General features: G+C 30.9%; 1 protein-coding gene across 4 annotated transcripts in view; it reads right to left on the reverse strand.

The window, feature by feature from the left end:
- LOC114332298 (high affinity cAMP-specific and IBMX-insensitive 3',5'-cyclic phosphodiesterase 8) overlaps positions 1–19,802 on the reverse strand; it is a 1,526,162-nt gene that overhangs the window by 331,396 nt on the left and 1,174,964 nt on the right. The window lies entirely within an intron of this gene.

Below are 19,802 nucleotides of genomic sequence, written 5' to 3' on the forward strand. Positions count from 1 at the left end.
TGTAGCTTTCGTATAAATATTATGTATGAGCATTCTGTATCGAGAATTTATCCTGCAGTTGTTCATAGCTCTCTCTATTGCCCAAAGTTCTATTGAGTCGAATGCCTTTTCATAATCAACGAAGCCAATGTATAAGTTCAAGCGATACTCATTGGCTTTCTTTATTAGCCTTCTGACTGTAAGAAGATGTTCAACGTACATATGTCAACGTATTCAGTTGAAATTAACAGATTGACTGCGTTCCCAAAATATGTAAACCACGGAACTGTGCATTACTGACCCCCCGGAACCGGTAATTGGCGCGAATCTAATGCGCTATTACCTACCGTCGGGGACCGATAATGACGTAATTAGTTTTTATATTTTTACAGTTTTATAATATAAATTATAAGAGTTTAAAGATCAATTATTAAAAGTAAAAACATTTAAAAACTTACCATTGTCATCCGTTTTTTGATCATTTTTCCTGTTAAGAATGCTTTAAAGTGTCAAGACAGCCTACTATTTTTTAAAGATCAAGTGACAGAAGACTTCTTAATATTTGGCGGGTGTATGTGAAAAGGGATATAAGTAAAGCCCGGATTACAAGCATGACAGAAAGGTCAAAATAAGCACAAATATAAGCAAAAAATGACGTAAAAATAAGCAAAGTTTTTATGAAATAAGCAAGGTTCAAGAAAAAAAAACCTGTAAGTAAACATGGATATGATATAAATATGAATAAAGGACATTAACATTAAATTACATTTATTTTTAATTATCGTATTATTAACAATAAATAAAAAATTACAAAAGTGTTAAACTATAATATAATAAAAAAAAAATCGAAAAATGATAAACATATTAATAAAGTTTATATTCATGGCGATTAACATAAAAACAATTAACAATATGTTTTTCAAAATTTTCTTATAAAAAGCTGCGTCTTCTATCTGTAGACATAATATTATTTATACGCAGAAAAAGTTTTTTCAACATCTGCAGATGTGATTGGTGCGTAGTTTTTTAAATTAGGCAAATGTAGCGATACTATCGACAAGTATTTTACAACAATATAATAAATTTGGGCTTTCTGCATACAAATATTAGTTTATTAGAGGACAGGACATGGACAGTTATAACGATGGGTTTTCCCGTTTATCTCCTAAGCCTAATTAAGGGATTAAAATTCTTGTGGTTTATTAGGGTTTTATAGCTCTCTATACTTATTGAATTTTACTTAAGACAGGAAGTATACGTGTAATTAACCTATAGTTTATCATAAGAAGCAAAATAAACAAAGATAAGCAACATACTCGTATCTTTAAAATAAACAATTTTACTAAAAATCCTAATAATAAGCAAAAAAAGCAAAAAAAAGCAAAATGCTTATAATCCGGACTTTAGATATAAGTCAAAAAAGTATAATTTTGGGAAAACGGGTTTTTGTAATTTTTGTGACGTAAATGCAATACAATATTATTTTTCAATAAAATGTGTATTATCTTCTGTGTATGACTTAATTATGTCGCAAGAACACATTTTTTGTAGTAAATATCGAATATTTTTGAAAAAACATATACCCCTTTTCACAATTTTTTTTATTAAAACCTAGGTACAAACAAAACATATCTAATTCAAAAACCTCTAAACAATAATAAATTACTAGTAGTCTGGGCTGATTATCGGAGAATAGGCCATTTTTGGGAAAAGTTATTTACCAGCAATTTTATTGCTGGAATCGAATTATAAGATCCTATATATTAATAATATAGGTATGCAAAGTCCTCAGATAGTGTGCTACTTTTTTTATAAACAAAATGGCGCCCGAAAATCGTGTTTTTTTCAATTATTGCTCTATAACTCCGAAGATTTTAATTTTACAACAAAAACTCCCAAATAAAAATTCACCGTGATTAAATTCTGCATAGAGACGTGTTTTTCCCGATCTGCTCCGATGAAAATTTTCCTCGAAAAATGGGGGTTTTCCCAACAAAATCTTTAATTTTCAAATAAAGTTTTAGATAAGTAATTATCTACCAATATTTAAATAACTTGGTGACAAAAGTCTTCTTGGTTTAGATTATAGTTCCAGAAGCTCATGCAAATTAAATGAATATTTTAGCAACAATTCAATTGTTAATTAATAATTTATGGTCGCAATAATAACCAAAATAATTATGATACACTGATCAAACTTTGAAATCTTATAAACATGAGATTCCTTTTTAACATTTTGTTGACAAAATATAAATTTTTTATTTTTTTGCATAATCTTTAAATGTTTAAAAAAAATAGTTATAAACAAATTAACGTTTCTCAGAAAGTTTTTATTATATTGTAATTTTAAAAAATAGCTAAAATGCGCATTTCAAATATCTTCAAAATGAATTCTTTAAAACTTTCTTGCAACCATTTACAAAAAAGTTATGAAACAGCAAAATAAACATACGATTACTACGGTGTTTATATATTTTTTTAATTCTTTCAAAGCGTAGAAGTGAGTATAATGTACAAGCTAATTATTTACAAAAAATATCGATTATCAAATTAATGGTTATATTTTAATTAAAGATTATAAAAATATTTTTTTGTAATTTACACGCGCGAAAGTAGAATAATACAGCACTGTAGCTGAAATTTTCACTTGGAGCGACGACGGGCCGCGCGAGACGTACACTTTTATAAAATAATATATGCTGCGTGTCACTCGCTTCGAGTGAACATTTTAGCTCCGACTCTGTATCAGGCCTACTTTTGCGCTAAAAATTACAAAAAAAAAAGTATTTTTAATCTTTGATTAAAATATAACCATTGCACTAATTTTTGACATTTTTTGTGAGTAATTAGATTGTACCATAGACTCACGTTTAAGCTTTTAAACAATTAAAACAAATTATAAACAACGGAGATTTTGTATATTTACTTTGCTGTTTCATAACTCTTTTGCAAATGGTTGGAAAATTTTTTTAAAGCATTCATTTTCAAGACCTATGAAATACGCATTTTAAGTATTTTATAAAATTAGAATATAATAAACAATTTCTGAGAAATGTTAATTTTTTATAACAATTTTTTTTAAACATTTAAAGATTATGCAAAAAAATGAAAAATTTATATTTTGTCGACAAAATGTTAAATAGTCATCACACCTTTATAACCTTTCTAAGTTTGATCAATGTCTCATGATTATTTTGGTTGTTATTGTGACTGTAAATTTTTAATTAACAATTGAATTGTTGCTAAAATATTCGTTTTATTTTCACCGGCTTCTGAATAGATATAGATATATATATAGTTATAATCTATACCAAGAAAGCTTTTATTTCACCAAGCTATATAATTATTAATAAATAATTATTGGCCCAAAAAATTTATTTGAAAATTCGAGATTTTGTTGGGAAACCCACATTTTCCGAGGAAAATTTTCGTCGGAGCAAATCGGAAAAAAAATGCTTCTATGTAGAATTAAATTGGAGTGAATTTTTATTTGAGAGTTTTTGGTGTAAAGTTAAAATCTTCGGAGTTATAAAGCAATAATTGAAAAAAATACGATTTGTCGGCGCCATTTTGTTTATAAAAAAAGTAGCACACTATCTGCGGACTTTGCATACCTATATTAATAATACATATGATCTTATAATTCGATTGCAGCAATAAAATTGATGGTAAATAACCTTTCTTTGTACTTTACTAATTAGACCAGCGTATTATAATTATTTTTTTTTCAACATTTAAAGATTATGAAAAAAAAAAGAAAAATTTATATTTTGTCGATAAAATATTAAATAAGCATCTCATCTTTATAATATTTATAAGTTTGATCAATGTTTCACGATTATTTTGGTTATTATTGCGATCGTAAATTGTTTATTAACAATTGAATTGTTGCTAAAATATTCGTTTAATTTTCACCGGCTTCTGGAATTACAACCTACACCAAGAAAGCTTTGATGTCACTAAGTTATTTAATTATTGATTAATAATTACTTACCTAAAACTTTATTTGAAAATTAGAGTTTTTGTTAGGAAAACCCGCATTTTCCGAGGAAAATTTTCGTCGGAGCAAATCGTGAAAAACATATCTCTATGCAGAATTTAATTGCGGTGAATTTTTGTTTGGGTGTTTTTGTTGTAAAGTTAAAATCTTCGGAGTTATAGAGAAATAATTGAAAAAAATACGATTTGTCGGCGCCATTTTGTTTATAAAAAAAGTAGCACACTATCTGTGGACTTTGCATAACTATATTATTAATATATAGGATCTTATAATTCGATTCCAGCAATAAAATTGCTGGTAAATAACTTTTCCATGAATTTTGCTAATTAGCCCAGAGTATAGTAATAATTATTATTACTAGTAATATATTATTTTTAATTACCCTCTGTTAGTTTTCCCAGTGGCCAGATGGATCTGAAAAAATATCCCTTATACTATCTGTAGTAGGCAAATTTTTGTAGAGGTCATGAAATGTTTGATTTATACAGGGTGTCCCGAAACATCTAACATATTCGTTAAAGAAAAGCGTGGGGCGCGTCTTCATCGAAAAAACGGTTTTCGCCCCACGCTTTTCTTTAGCGAATGTGTTAGATTTTTTCAATTTTTTAACGAATGCGCGAGGTTTTTGTATATTTAATCTGTCTAACAATTTTTTCGAATAATCTTTCAAGTTTGATTTTTTTTATTTTTTGCTTTATAGTTGATTTTTCTATAATAGTTTTAATTTTAGTCACTCGTAACTAAAGAAAAGCGTTTCTTAATTTTTTTATATTGTTTTATTTTTTAATTCTTAATCTTACACTTTTCAAACATTAAAATATATCGTCATGTTGATCGAAATATATGTATAAAACATATGATGTACAAACATGAAAAGTAGTCAGAATCGGCCAAAAATTTGAAACTTTATTGTTTATTTATGAAGCATAACGTAAACAATTAACGTAAAAAGTGAAATTATGTAGAGTTCATATAATTAGCTACAATCTGTATAAAGTTTCTTTATTGTAAAAACCAAGAGAATTTAAGCATTTTACATTAAAACCTTTTTTTTTTATTTAAACAATTAATAAACATAAAAAAAGTATTATTGACTATTCGTGTATTGTTCGAGTATTCGTGTATATGTCTGCAAATTTTCAGTCATTTGCATTGAAGAAAAGGCAGTCAAATTAACGTCTCAAGATTTGACACAAACGATTGAACTAAAGAAAAGCGTTTAAAAATGTCTCGAATAAAAGTTGCTTACTTTTACGTAAGGAATCTAAATGTGCAATGAAAACTGGGGTTTTTATTTAAGATTTTCAAGTTACCCCCCACTCCACCTCCAGGGCTTTTTCGATCCAATGTTCATTTCGTGAAATATTCGACCGTTCCGCCATTTTTGGGACACCCTGTATAATAGACAAATAGATCGAAATGAATGAAAAAGTCGCTTTTTTTGCATAAATGTTATAGCGGCCAGTAATTTTTCGATTTTTCAAGTGCTTTTTGGGCTTCGCTTCCTGTAGTATAAAATACACTCACCGGCACAAAATTGCGCCACCCAAAATTTTTGATTAAGTTTGACAATCCATAACTTTATTATTTGTACTCCGATTTTCATGATTTTTACATCGGTTTGTTGGTACATGTATTGATATCGTATTTTATTATTCCGGTAACAAAATTTTTTTGCTTAGATGGCATTATACGGGGGTTAATGGAAGCGTTGTATTTTCTCTTAATTTTAAAAAATTGTGTGAAAAAATTTTAACGGCTGATTTTGTTTTATACTCCTTTTGTATTATCCTGGAGGTATTACTAAGGTTTTGTTTTTTGAATTATCTAAATATCTCTTTTCTTGTAAGAGCTGTAAATAAAAACATTTCTTTGTAGGTTTTTTTAATTAAAAATATCAAACTCACTAAAATTAACAAAACAAAACAAAATTAACAACAAAACCAAACAATTCAATCCACCTCTTGCAGCAACGACTGCTCGCACTCTGTTTGGCATCGAATAAAGATGTGGTATTCTTGCCTGGGGAATATCCCGATATCCCTCTATCAGGGCCATAACTGTACCAAATTTTCTGGAGGCCTAGTATGACGGCAAATAGCTTTTTATAATTCATCCCATAAATACTCAATAGGATTAAGATCTGGGCTGCATGCGGGCCATTCTAATCTTATCAATCCAACCTCTATTTTATGAGTCAATCAGTGTTTTTATTTACAAAAAATGGTACAGCTCATACAACAAAAGAGATATTCGGATAATTAAAAAAACAAAATTTTGGTGATGCCTCCGGATTAATATGACAGGACTATGAAAAAAAACCAGCCCTTCCATTTTTCCACAGAATGTTTTAAAATTAGGAGGAAATACAACACTCGCATTCACCCCCAAGCAATGCATTCATGCAAAGCAAGCAAAATGTTTGTGTTACCGGAATAATACCAAACGATACCAATACATGTACCTACAAACTGGTGCAAGAATCTTGAAAATCGGAGTAGGTACAAATAATAAAGTTATAAATTATCAAACTTAATCAAAAATTTTGGGTGGCGGAATTTTGTGCCGGTGAGTGTAGATAAAACAACAGGTCGCTGTATCCATGGATTCATGGTTTTGTGTTAGATATAGCTAATTTTAACTTTGCATGAACATTCTCAAACAATAAATCGCCAACAGACTGCATGTTACTCCCCCGCAAGCTATTCAACAAACTTCTTATCTTGTAATACTGGACTAGTAGAGCAGTCATACCGAACTTCCCGCTAACATTGTATTCCGCGTCTTAGTTAACAGATTCCCCAAGAGGACGATTTTATTCCGCATTTATGGAGTGCCTGTTTCGTTATTTTGTGATTGTGAAAGATTGTGGATAATCTCATAAGACGTTATAAAAAAAGTTTCACACTACGAAAAGTTGCAAGCATATTAAATTGTACCTTTTTAATAGTTATTTATAAGTGTTAAAAGTACAATTTTAAGGCACGCAAGTGAAAGTTTGCAGAATGAGCGAAGCGAATTCTGCAATTTACATGAGTGCCTTAAAATGTACTTTTTAACAAGTATATCATACAACATTTTTTTTAAACGTTATAAATTTATAAAATACAATATTTTGTTAATTGCTGAAACCATGAAATCTATGACCCGTAAAAGGTAGAACTGGTTGTCTACACTCGAGGGGAATGTCTAAAAATTCTTAGCGAAAATATTATACCGCTACATAATAGTTAATTTTGATATAAGTGTTAAAAACACACGTTTAAGGCACGCATGTGAAAGTTTGCAGAATGAGCGATAGCGAGTTCTGCAATTCACATGAGTGCCTTAAAAATGTACTTTTTAACACGCATATCATACAATATTTTTTCTACAAACGTAATTACAGGACAATATCTACAAAAACTTTTACTTGAACTTGACTGACATTCCATTTTTATATTTTTTTGACATTACATCAAAATTGCCTATACGGTCAATAAGAACTGCAGTGCCTTAAAAATTTTAAAGCACTAGTGCCTTAAAGTAGCATTTTTAACGCTCGTATTGAGTGCTAAAAATTTCATTTTTAACACGGTTGTAGAAACACTTGTTTTTTCTACAAACGTGTTAAAAATGCAATAATACAGTTTAAATTAAATTTTAAAAAACCTTTTAAACCACCTTTTTCAAATTGCGCAATTTGTACTTATTAATATTAATGTTAATAAATGAAATATAAATATTTTGACGTTTCACAATTTGACAATTCACTTTTAACTGCAGTGCCCTAAAAATTTTAAAGCACTAGTGCTTTAAAGTAGCTATGGAATCCTATGAGTATGAAGTACTATGGAGTGCTAAAAATTGCATTTTTAACACGGTTGTAGAAAAAATACGTTAAATACCAAAGTATTTTATTATATTTTGAACAATTAAAGGTATTATATACAGGCTGGTGGACCTTTGCAGCATCTATATTGAAATCAAGAAGCTTCTATGTATTGTGGTAGATGGCAAAGAAACAGACAAAATTTTCATTCAAAGAGGTGTCAAACAGGGTTGTGTGTTATCCCCAACTTTGTTTAACGTTTGCTAAGAAATAATACTTATCGAAGCCTTGGAACAGCAATGTAAAGTTCGAGTTGAGGGAGAAACAATTAACAACAACAGATATGCAGATGATATAGCGATCATGGCTGAAAGTATGGATCATCTTCAATTTCTTATAGATCGAATGCTCCAATAACGGACTTGGCATAACTACATCAAAGACAAAGTTACTTGTGATAAGTAAACAAGACGTCGGCCCTATAAAACTAATTGTCAACGATGAACCGACTACAAAATTTAACCCTTTTAAATACCTAGAGGATAAACGAGACACTAAATTCCGATGAAGAAATTAAATTTCGGATATAAATTTCAAGAGGAGCATTATAAAATTTATTAGATCTATGCTGAGCAATTCTCAACATTAATATCACAAGAGAGTAAGAATAAATTAACAATAATGCGATATTTTTGCGAAAACTTGTTATCTGGCAAAGTGGTGGTAATTCTGCAAAACTACGAAGTTTTCAAAAATTACATTTTTTGAGACGTCGTATCCTTTGAATTAAATTTTCAGATTTTTTTTGAATGAAACATCCTTTAGTAAGATGTTTGAAAGGTAAGTTGTGCAAAATTGAGAGTTTTATAAGACAAATTGTATTAGTTGCACATTCTTAAACAAAATTCATGAAGTCTCAATTTACGCCCACACCGTACGTATGCCCATATATTTTATTTATTTTTATTATAACCATAAGATAGCATAATTATTCTCCTTTCATGTCCAACTTTTAAAATTTCATTTGACCCATTAGTTAAAGAATTGCATTAAAATAACTAAACCGTGCTCTTCTCCGAACGCTAGTTTACAGTGCGCCAATGTTTGTGAGGAGGGTTATAAATAAAAAATTATTATAGAAGCTACAGATTTAATTTAAAAAAATCTTTGTATAAGATTTTTTTTGTAAAATTTTTTGAGTTTTTCAATGGTCAAGTCAGTTTTTTTCTAAAGTTTATATTTTTGGAGTTATTTAAAAAATATCTAATTTCGCAGTTCATTTGTTTAATAAAAAATAAAGCACCCACTTCTCGGGTCGAACTTTTTGATATGTTGTTCTATCTTGTTTGATTTTTTCCTAAGTGAAAATCTATATGCACTCCCTTATTAAGATCGTAGCATGCACCGATTGACTTAAACTTTGCTATATTTTGAGTAACCATTTTCTGAGTGTAGCCGCAAGATAGAAAACTTCTAGTTATCACAATACCGTTCGTCCAACACTCCCTGTACAAGATTGGAAAGCATTAGAGCCGACATTTGCGGATTTGGGATATGATGGGATATAAATTGGGGACGCGTTGACGTGTTTTTGACGGTTGCGAGAGTTTATGACAACAATACTTGTTAGTTTTGGCAAAGGAAGTTCGGGAGAGTGGGAAATCGCCAACAAAAGCAACAGAAGTTCTTTGGATTATGAGGATTGTGCATCTAAAAATGGAAAGATATTTTTAGTCAATACGGATATATGACGATGTAGACTTTTTAAATATTTCCATACTTTTTTAATACAAGTTCAGAATAGAAAATGTATATAAAAAAGAAAATATATTTAAGGAAAATACACTAATCACAAAAAGTATTGCATAATTTTTAAAAGAGAAAAAAAATTTTAAAAGTAAGTTTTAATTTATTGCAGAATGTTATCAATACTTTCTATGGTCTCCTATAAATAGGTGACTATGTCTCGAGAAATAAAGGTAGCTGCTGAATCCTGAAAATTTGATTCAAGGGGTTTTGAAGAGTGAACTGTTTAATGAAAATAAAAAGAAAATATATTTAAGGAAAATAGACTAATCACAAAAAGTATTGCATAATTTTTAAAAGAGAAAAATAGTTTAAAAGTAAGTTTTAATTTATTGCAGAATGTTATCAATACTTTCTATGGTCTCCTATAAATAGGTGAGTATGTCTCGAGAAATAAAGGTAGCTGAATCCTGAAAATTTGAATCAAGAGGTTTTGAAGAGTGAACTGTTTAATGAAAATAAACTGCTCGTCAAAAGTTAGGGATATAGAAAATTATGCTCATTTCATAGCTGATTTTTTCGTGAACAGATTAATGGATTCCCCTAATTTTTTTATTACTTTAGATTTTTCTTTAGTATTTACATAGTTGTGCAAAGGTTAAACTTTTTTTGTATTTATACCGGGTGGAAGAGAAGAAATGTTTTCTTATGTTATGTTTAAGACACCCTGTAGGGAGGACGAGGTACAAATGTGAGTATACATCAGAATTTTATTGTAGTCTTATGTTTTGTGAACAGTTTTTTAATGTCCCTGATATTTTAGAAACAAAGAAAATAGACGGTTTTGTAGCTTAACATTTGTTTTAACCGAAACAAAAGTTTGAGACACCTTGTAGGGAGGAAAAGGCACAAAGATGGGTATACATCGATATTATGTTGTAAGCTCATATTTTGCGAATATTTAATTTTTTTAATTTCTCTGATATCTAACAGTAAAACTAGACGGTTTTACTCTTTAATATATGTTTTAACTGACTACATCCGATACGTGAGGAAGCCATTTCTTATCATACCACTATGATGAAATTATTTTCTACATATAGGGCGAAAGGAACAAGAAAGACAGTTTATGAAAAATCTGTGTAATGTACCTCTCGCTACTTAATGAGCCTCACGTAGACACCAAATCCGTACTTATTTTTAAGGAAATTCCACCCCAAAACGTCACAGAGCCTCCATTAAACAATTTCGTATCTCTTATGTTGCACTGTGCATACCGCTTACCTGGTCGACAGATAACTCTTATCGATGTCAATAAGAACTGTTTACCTTATATGCCTTTCTGTTTTTAAAGTTTTGTTAACTGTTATTTTTATTGTTAATTAAGTTTTGTTTCAGTTATAACCCATGTTAAAGAGTAAAACCACCTATCTTCTTTGTTTCTAAAAATATCAGGTACATTCAAAAATCAAAATATTTACAAAATATAAGAGTACAATACTCTTCGGATGTGTACTAACATTTGTACCTCGTACTCCCTACACGTTGTCACAAATTTAACATAAGAAAAACATTTCTTTTCTTCCACCCGGTATAAGTACAAAAAAGAAGAGATTGAGTAAATATTTGCACAACTGTGTAAATATTAAAGAAAAATTTAAAATAATAAAAAATCTCAACCATGAAAATGAGCATAATTTTCTATATCCGTAACTTTTGACGAGCAGTTTATTTTCATCTATTTGTTATACCGGAAATTGTTTATAACTTGTTTTTTTTTTAAACTGGACAACCTGTATATTTTTACATTTTTGGATTCTCCTTGATGTCTTTTTTCTTAAATTATGAGGTTTTGTAATATTATACGGTGTAGAAATATTCACACCCTGTAGAAACTGGTACTGATTTGACATCAAAAATTCTACATATGTATGTTCAAATTAATTATAATTATTATTATTTTTTTATTTAGCTAATCCCTTGACAACTAATGGCCATTGGCATGGTAGGTACGGTAAATTTTTGCAGTTAGGTACCTAGTGCCATGTGTAGTGTATGTGTTGAGTAAGTGTCTTGTTACTTTGCAAAGTCAACGTGATTGCCTTTGCAAAGAGATGCTAATTGTATCCGAATGTCTGCGGTCCCTCCGGTGAGTACCGATCCCACAAGGAGAGAAACTATTTTCATTTATTAATTTATAAAGGTTTGTTCGTAGTACGATCCAATCGATCAGCAACCGTTGCCAACCATCAGACGCATGCGCAGTTAACAGTTAGCGCTGCGCAGTTAACAGTTCGAGTTCGTAGACTACGAACGCGCTTGCGTCTGACGGTTGGCAACGGTTGCTGATCGTTCTACGAACAAACCTATAATCCGATAAATTCCTGACCCTGGTGAGATTCGAACTCACGACCATCCGGACCTTTCGATCCAAAGGTAGGCGCTCTTACCACTGAGCCACAGAGGGGGTAAAATTATTTTTAATACAGTTTACTATTGTTAAAAATTATCAATATTGCGAAATGTTTAATTTTAGTATACAGGGTTGGACGAAACTCGGAATGAGTATTTTTGAGTTTTCTTAAATGGAACGTATTCTATTATTATGGAATGTATATCTTAAATGGAACGAATGTATTTTATTATTTTAATTTCTCTGTACCTAGCTGCGTTAGTTTGAGAGTTATTCGTGATTTTTTTAAGCCAAACATGAATTGCAATAAAAATTACGTGAAATTTTATGAAAATCCTCCTCCTCCTCCCCAGTCGTTTCCTCATTGCTGAGTGTCGTGATTCCCTATAATACGAGCAACTATCTCTTTCCATCGGCTTCTGTCCTGAGCTTCCCTCATGGATTCCGAGAATGTTTTTCCACTGGCTTTCTGTACTTGATCCGTCCATCGAGTAGGTGAGCGACCTCTACTTCTGCGCCCTTCAACGTTTCCCGAAAGTCTCTCAAGATTATCATCACTTCTTCTTGCAATATGGCCGAAAAATTTTAAGACGGTAGAGAGGCAAACAGAGGAAAGTCGAGTCTGAATATTAAGCTCTTGGAGGATTGAGTGATTTGTTCTGTGTTCCGTCCATGAGATCGGAAGCATTCTTCTCCAGCACCACATTTCAAAGGCGTCAGTCCTTTTTCTGTCGTCCGATTTCATTGTCCATGTTTCAGATCCGTAATTAAATATGGGAAAAATTAAGGCACGTATTAATCTTACTTTGGTGTTCTTCGACAGGGAACGATCTTTCCAGATTTTCGATATTCGACTCATAGCGTTTTTGGCCATGCCTATTCTCCTACGTATTTCTGTTTCTGTAAGCAAAAGAAGCCCTTGCATATTACGAAAAGAAAAACAAAAATACTCCATACTGGTGGGATGAAGAAATAGACACAGCGATAAAACAAAATAAACAAAAGTATGAACACTATTTAAGTGCAAAAACAGATACCAATTGGTCTAATTGCAAAAACCATCAAGCAAAGGTAAGACAAATGATAAGACAGAAAAAAATGAATCCTGGGATCAAAACTGTCAAAAAATAAATACGTATATAGGAGGAACCAGAAGTACAGAAAGCTGGAAACTTATTGAATCTCTTAGGACCAACGACAAGAAAAAAGATTTAATCTCACCAATTTCGTTAGAAACATGGGACATGTACTTCAGTAAACTGTTGCAAGAAGATCGAAGAGAATTCAAAATAAAAGAAAATAACCAAAACATACGCGTCGAAGCATCTCCTATAAGAATCACGAAAAAGGAAGTAAAGGATATCTGTACTTCACTCAAAAACAAAAAAGCACCCGGACCTGGCAATATACCCTCAGAACTAATAAAATATGGAACTGAAAAACTATATGAACACCTGACAATACTCTTTCAAAACTGCATAAACAAAGTAGAGGTTCCAGCTGAATTTAAAACTTCTACCATTTCAACTTTACATAAAAAAGGAAACAAACAAAACTGCGACAATTACCGTGGAATAGCAGTTACTAGTACCATTAGTAAAATCTATGGGAAAATGATCAAAAATAGAATAGAAAGAGAATACACTGATATGGAGGCAGAAGAACAGGCGGGTTTTAGAGCTGGTAGATCGACCATAGACCACCTTTTTTGTATCACTCAACTTATAGAAAAAAAGGTTGCTGTAGATCAAGAAGTCCACTTTTTGTTTGTTGATTTAAAAAAGGCCTACGATAGCATCCCCCAAAACAAGTTATGGAACACTCTAAGACAAACGAACATCAACTCAAATCTCATAACAGCAGTGGAAAAACTATATGATAACGCCAACGCCAAAGTTAAAATAGGAATGAATGTTTCCAAAGGTTTTGTAGTAGACAAAGGACTGAAGCAGGGATGCTGCCTATCGCCGACACTTTTCAAAATATATCTGGAACAAGCATTAAAACTTTGGAAGCGGAAGTGCAGCGGCATGGGTATACAATTAAATAATAACAACCTGTACACTCTATGTTTTGCTGATGATCAAATTGTGATTGCCAACGATTATGACGATCTGGAATACATGACTCGGAAATTAATCGAAGAGTACAAAAAATGGGGATTAGAAGTTAACATAGAGAAAACAATGTACATGAACATCGGTGGCAACGAACAGAATCTAGTTTTAAACGACGGACAACACATTAAGTACAACAATAAATATTCTTATTTAGGAGTAGAAATCACGGACGACGGCAAAAATCAGATCAGGCTATAAAAAAACGAAACACTCAAGGTAGAAGGGCCATATCTCAACTAAATAGTATTATTTGGGATCAACATATATCAAAAAAAAAATAAACATCGAATATACAACACTATTATAAAGAGCATAGTAATGTATGGAAGTGACGTGTGGCAGTTAAAGACAACTAGTGAAAGAACACTACAAGCCACGGAGATGGACTACTGGAGACGTGCCGCAGGAAAATCAAAACTCGAAAGAATTAATAACGAACGTATACGAGAGATTATGGGAGTCACACATACGATTGTCGAAGATATAAGAGTACAACAACTAAAGTGGTATGGACATGTGCAGAGAATGCCAGAACACCGTCTGCCAAAACAGATTCTAGATTGGTCACCACATGGTAAGAGAAAAAGAGGCCGACCCAGAAAGAGCTGGAGAGAAGGAATAGACAGAGAGATCCGAGAGAGAGGTTTAGACGAAGACCTTTGGGAAGATACAGATGCATGGAGATTGGGCATCGGAAGACGTCGGAGGACGTTTTAAACCGATTATATATATATTTCTGTTTCACAAGATCCTGTATTACTGATGTAGGATCCTAGATGATTGAACTCGTTAACCACTTCAAACTGGTCTAAGGCTCCTGTTGTCTGAAGTGAATTTGAATAATCTACTATCATACTTTTTGTTTTTTGTTTATTGATCTTGAGACCACATCTATTGCTTTCGGCTTCCACTAGCTGCAGCAGGCTGGACATTTCTTCTTCGGATGCAGTTATTAATGTTGTATCACCTGCATATCTGAGATTTGAGATCTTATTTCCTGCGATAGAAATACCGCCATTCCATTTGTCGAGTGCTTTTCTCATTATATATTCCCCATAGAAATTAAAAAGACTTGGAGATAGAATACATCCTTTTCGGACTCCTCTACCTATTTTAAAAGGATCGGACTTATGGTTTTCAATTCTTATTCTGGTTTCACTGTTCTCATATAGGCTTTTCACCAGAGCTGACAGATGATCAGGAAGATTATGAAAATATTCAATCAAAAATAATTTTTCTAAAATAAATACACATTATTCTAGACTGACCCTTAATTTATTAATATTAGTTGAAATAACGAACTACCTACGTAGTTAAGATTGTTGCTGCGTTCAATATTACTAAAAACATACAATATTTGCTTTGACAGTAAATTTGCTTAAACATTTGCTTTGCTTAAACATTTTAGGTACTAATTTTATAGTTCCAGTTGATTTGTTACCATTACTTACAGGAATTGTTCTAATGAGGAACTGATTAATATTGTTGTTGTGCTAGGAGAGTGCTACTAACAATAAGAATTTATCATTAGAAATTATCTGATAGATAACAAGCAAGAAGGGAAACTTTTCAAAATTTAATAGAGCAGTATGAATGGGCTGGACAATTAGATTACGAGAAATCTGATCGAACAAAAACTATTGTAAAAACTATTGTAAATGATTAAAATGAATTACATGTAATCATTAGTGTCACTGAGAATCTGCATATTACTACGAACTTTCTCGTAATCTAAGTGTCTAGTCCGTCGAAACCGTTCTAGAAAACTTTGAAAATTTTCTTTTCTTAGTTGTCGTCTATCAAGGAATTGCTGATGATTATGATAAATTCTTATTGCTTTTTAGTAGCGCATTTTTGTTATACTTTCCTAGAAAAAAAAACATAATAATTAGTTCCTTACTAGAAAAATTCATATTAGTAATGGTAGCAAAACAAGTGGGACTATAAAAATAGTATAATGTCAAATGTTTAAACAAGTTTAGTGTCAGTCATAGCCGACTAGGTAGAATATTGTATGTTTTTATCGATGTTTTACGCACCAAAAATCTTAACAACGCAGGCATTTTGGTATCTCATCCAATATTAACAAATTATGGATTAGTCTAGGATAATATGTATTAATTTTCAAAAAATGATTTTTTATTGAATATTTTCACGGCTAAGCCAATACAATTTTAAGTAATTTTTGTTGAAATTGATATTTGGCTTAAAAAAACACGAATATCTAAAAAATTAAAGGAGTTAGTTATGGGGATAGAAACGCTTAAGAAACAAAAAGTACCATAAAATATCATTTTACTACAATACTAAAATACAGGGTGTTCCGTTTAAGAAAACTAAGAAAAATTAAAAATTTCGCTATGTTAATCATTGTTAACAATAGTAAAATATATTAAACATCACTTGAACATAAACAGAGTTTTTGATGTGTAATCAGTACAATTCTACAGGGTGTCAATGTTGCTACGAAATTAATAAAAAAACGTAATTTTCTTTTAAAGTACTTTGTATAATATTACAAAACTTCATATTTTAAGAAATAAAACATCGAGAAGAATCCAAAAATGTAAAAATATACAGGGTGTCCCGCTTAAAAAACGAAGTTATAAGCAACTTCCGGTATAATAGTTCACTATTCAAAACCCCTTAATTCCAATTTTCATAATTCGAGACTGGACATATATGAACTAAAATATTCCAAATTATCCCTGTAATTTGTATCCATATAAAAAACTTTTTTATTATTAATTTTACGAAAAAACGTTATTCTTCATAAAAAGCTCTGCATGGTCCAAAACCTAATATTTAACCATCAAATATCGAATTTTTTGAATATTATACGAGGTATGTCAAAAAGTTTGAATTTCACTCAAGAGTAAAGTTGCTTTATTTTTCACAATATTGAAAATTGCTATTATGGAAAGTTGTTTGGAATTAAAAACTATATTTTAGTATGCAATTACAACCCTTGAAGTTTGTCGCACTTATTTAGAAACACCCTGTATTGATGAAGAACATGGCTAGTTGTTAAAGTACCTAACTTTTTTATTATCCAACATAAGCAAATGAATCAAAAATGCGAATGTTAAGAAAGCCTAAGACTACAATTGGGTTTTAATTTCAATATTTTATATATGCTAGAATATTCCACAGGGTGTTCCAAACTTTAAGAAAAAAACAGAGTATGATTTTTACACCTGGTATAAAATGGGTTTTACTTGTCTAGCAACAATTTTATTACATCCATAATCTTAAATAATAATTCTATAACATACTAAAAAATCACTAAAATCGGACAACTAGTTTAGAAAATTCGAGACATCAAACATGTCCCATTTTTAACGTGCTCCTTTAATTTTGCCGGTGTGTGTATATTTCCGTGTCTGAGTCTGAATAATTTTATTTTGGAAATACCGTTTTGTAGAAAATATGCTATAATCTGCTAAATATTGGAAAATATCCAGAAACAGTAAAAAAAAGCAATTATATGCAAAATATGCAACAAATATGCAATTGTCCTGTAAAGTCCGGTCTCTATTTACGATGCAGTTCTCTTTAGTTCTCAAGATATTTCTAATTGGCCCTTTATCATCGTTACCCCTTAATATATGTGTATCTTCATTCTTATTAAATAAAATCTCTATTGACTTTACTTCTTCCTCAAACAAATATCGTAATTGCTCAATTTCCTGAACGTATTTTAATGAAAAGACAAATACAGACATCGGAAATCCATTTCCGTTTAGAGCCCTCTTAAAGCTGTTTTGAATTCAAAGTGCAGCGCTTTTATAAATGAGCACGGAAAATCCTTTCTTCTTTTAAATTGATGAAATCTAAGATTCCTTCCAATTTACATGCCTTTATACTCGTTTTTCTTTGTTAGGAAAAGTATTGTTGTGTTTCCATTTGCAATCAGATTGCATTCGTATTTTTAATACTGAAAACTGGTAGCTGCTTGTTATATAGTCCAACAGAAGAAGAAAAAACAGAGCTTAGTATTTTGCTATTTTTTGAAAGTGTCATTTTAATGTTCAATAATTTAAGGTTACGAGTATAAGGGACGGTTGTTCGAACGCTAATCAACAATGATCACTATCAAATATTTAAATACTGTCACAACTGTCAATGTCAACTTTGGTTGGGTTGCTGAAAACATAATTGATTATAAATATGAGATTAGTTAATCAATTAACATAACAATTATTAACATAATTGATTAACTAATTTCATAATTGTAAGCAATAATTATGTTTTTAGCAACCCAATGAAAGTCAACATTGACAGTTGTGACAGTAATTAAATATTTGATAATGATCATTTTTGATTAGCGTTCGAACAACTGGCCCTAAATATATTAATTGGGGGCCGGTTGTTCGAACGCTAATCAACAATGATCATTATTAAATATTTAATTACTGTCACCAAAACTGTCAATGTCAACTTTGTTTGGGTTGCTGAAAACATAATTAATTACAATTATGAGATTTATTATTAATTATGTTAATAATTATTGTTATATTAATTGATTATAGTCTCAGAATTGTAATTAATTATGTTTTAACAATTGACATTGACAGTAATTAATTATTTAATAATGATCATTCTTGATTAGCGTTCGAACAACCGGCCCTGGACCTAGTAAAAAGTTGACTGTCGTAATGTGTTACACGTTTGGTGCGAAAAGTAGACACTCCCGGTTGATTGCAGTAGATTCAGGGCCGGTTGTTCGAACGCTAATTAACAATGATCACTATCAAATATTTAATTACTGTCACCAAAACTGTCAATGTCAACTTTTATTGGGTTGCTGAAAACATAATTGATTAAAATTATGAGATTAGTTAATCAATTAACATAACAATTATTAACATAATTGATTAACTAATTTCATAATTGTAATCAATAATTATGTTTTCAGCAACCCAATAAAAGTTGACATTGACAGTTGGTGACAGTAATTAAATATTTGATAATGATCATTGTTGATTAGCGTTCGAACAACCGGCCCTTAGTTTTCGGCCCAATTAAGAAATATTAATTAAAGTATTTCACACGGTCCTTAGACATTTATTACGGTTGCCTACTCCGACTGTGGTGGGGAGACTTAAATGTTTGACTAACGTCACAAGAGTACACAAGCCCATTTTAAAATTTGTTGCGGTAATGATCTTCGATCTTTGAATATGTATTATTATGTATGTATGTGTATTATTTGTGTTATTTATCATATATATTCTATTTTAACTATTTAGAATGGTATTTTGTATTTTGACAACGGCACCCGATTTGGGCGTCGAAACGTTAATAAAAATCATTTTTTAATAATATTGTGGCTTATTTCCCATTCTAAATAGTTAAAATTGTAAAAATGCCACAAGAAAATAGCTTCAGAACAACATATATATTCTAATTTACTTTATATTTTTGTATTTGAAATTTTGGTGTTGTTTCTCGTAAAAACTTATTTTGAATTATCCATGAAAAGTTATTTATTATAGTTGTACATCGTACCAATTGTAGGAGCTTAAATAATAAAATAGGTGTATACACTGGTCATTTGTATACACGTGGTCAGGTGGTCATTTTTGAGTCTCGAATTTCCTAAACCTGCTGTCCGAATTAAGTGATTTTTTACCATGTTATAGCCTTATTCATTAACAATATTGCTGTAATATTATTGTTTCTAGACAGGTAAACTGTCATTGTATACCGGGCGTACGATAGGGTGGGCCG

Source organism: Diabrotica virgifera, chromosome 8 (assembly GCF_917563875.1).
Source record: "Diabrotica virgifera virgifera chromosome 8, PGI_DIABVI_V3a".
Taxonomy (NCBI): Eukaryota; Metazoa; Arthropoda; class Insecta; order Coleoptera; family Chrysomelidae; genus Diabrotica; species Diabrotica virgifera.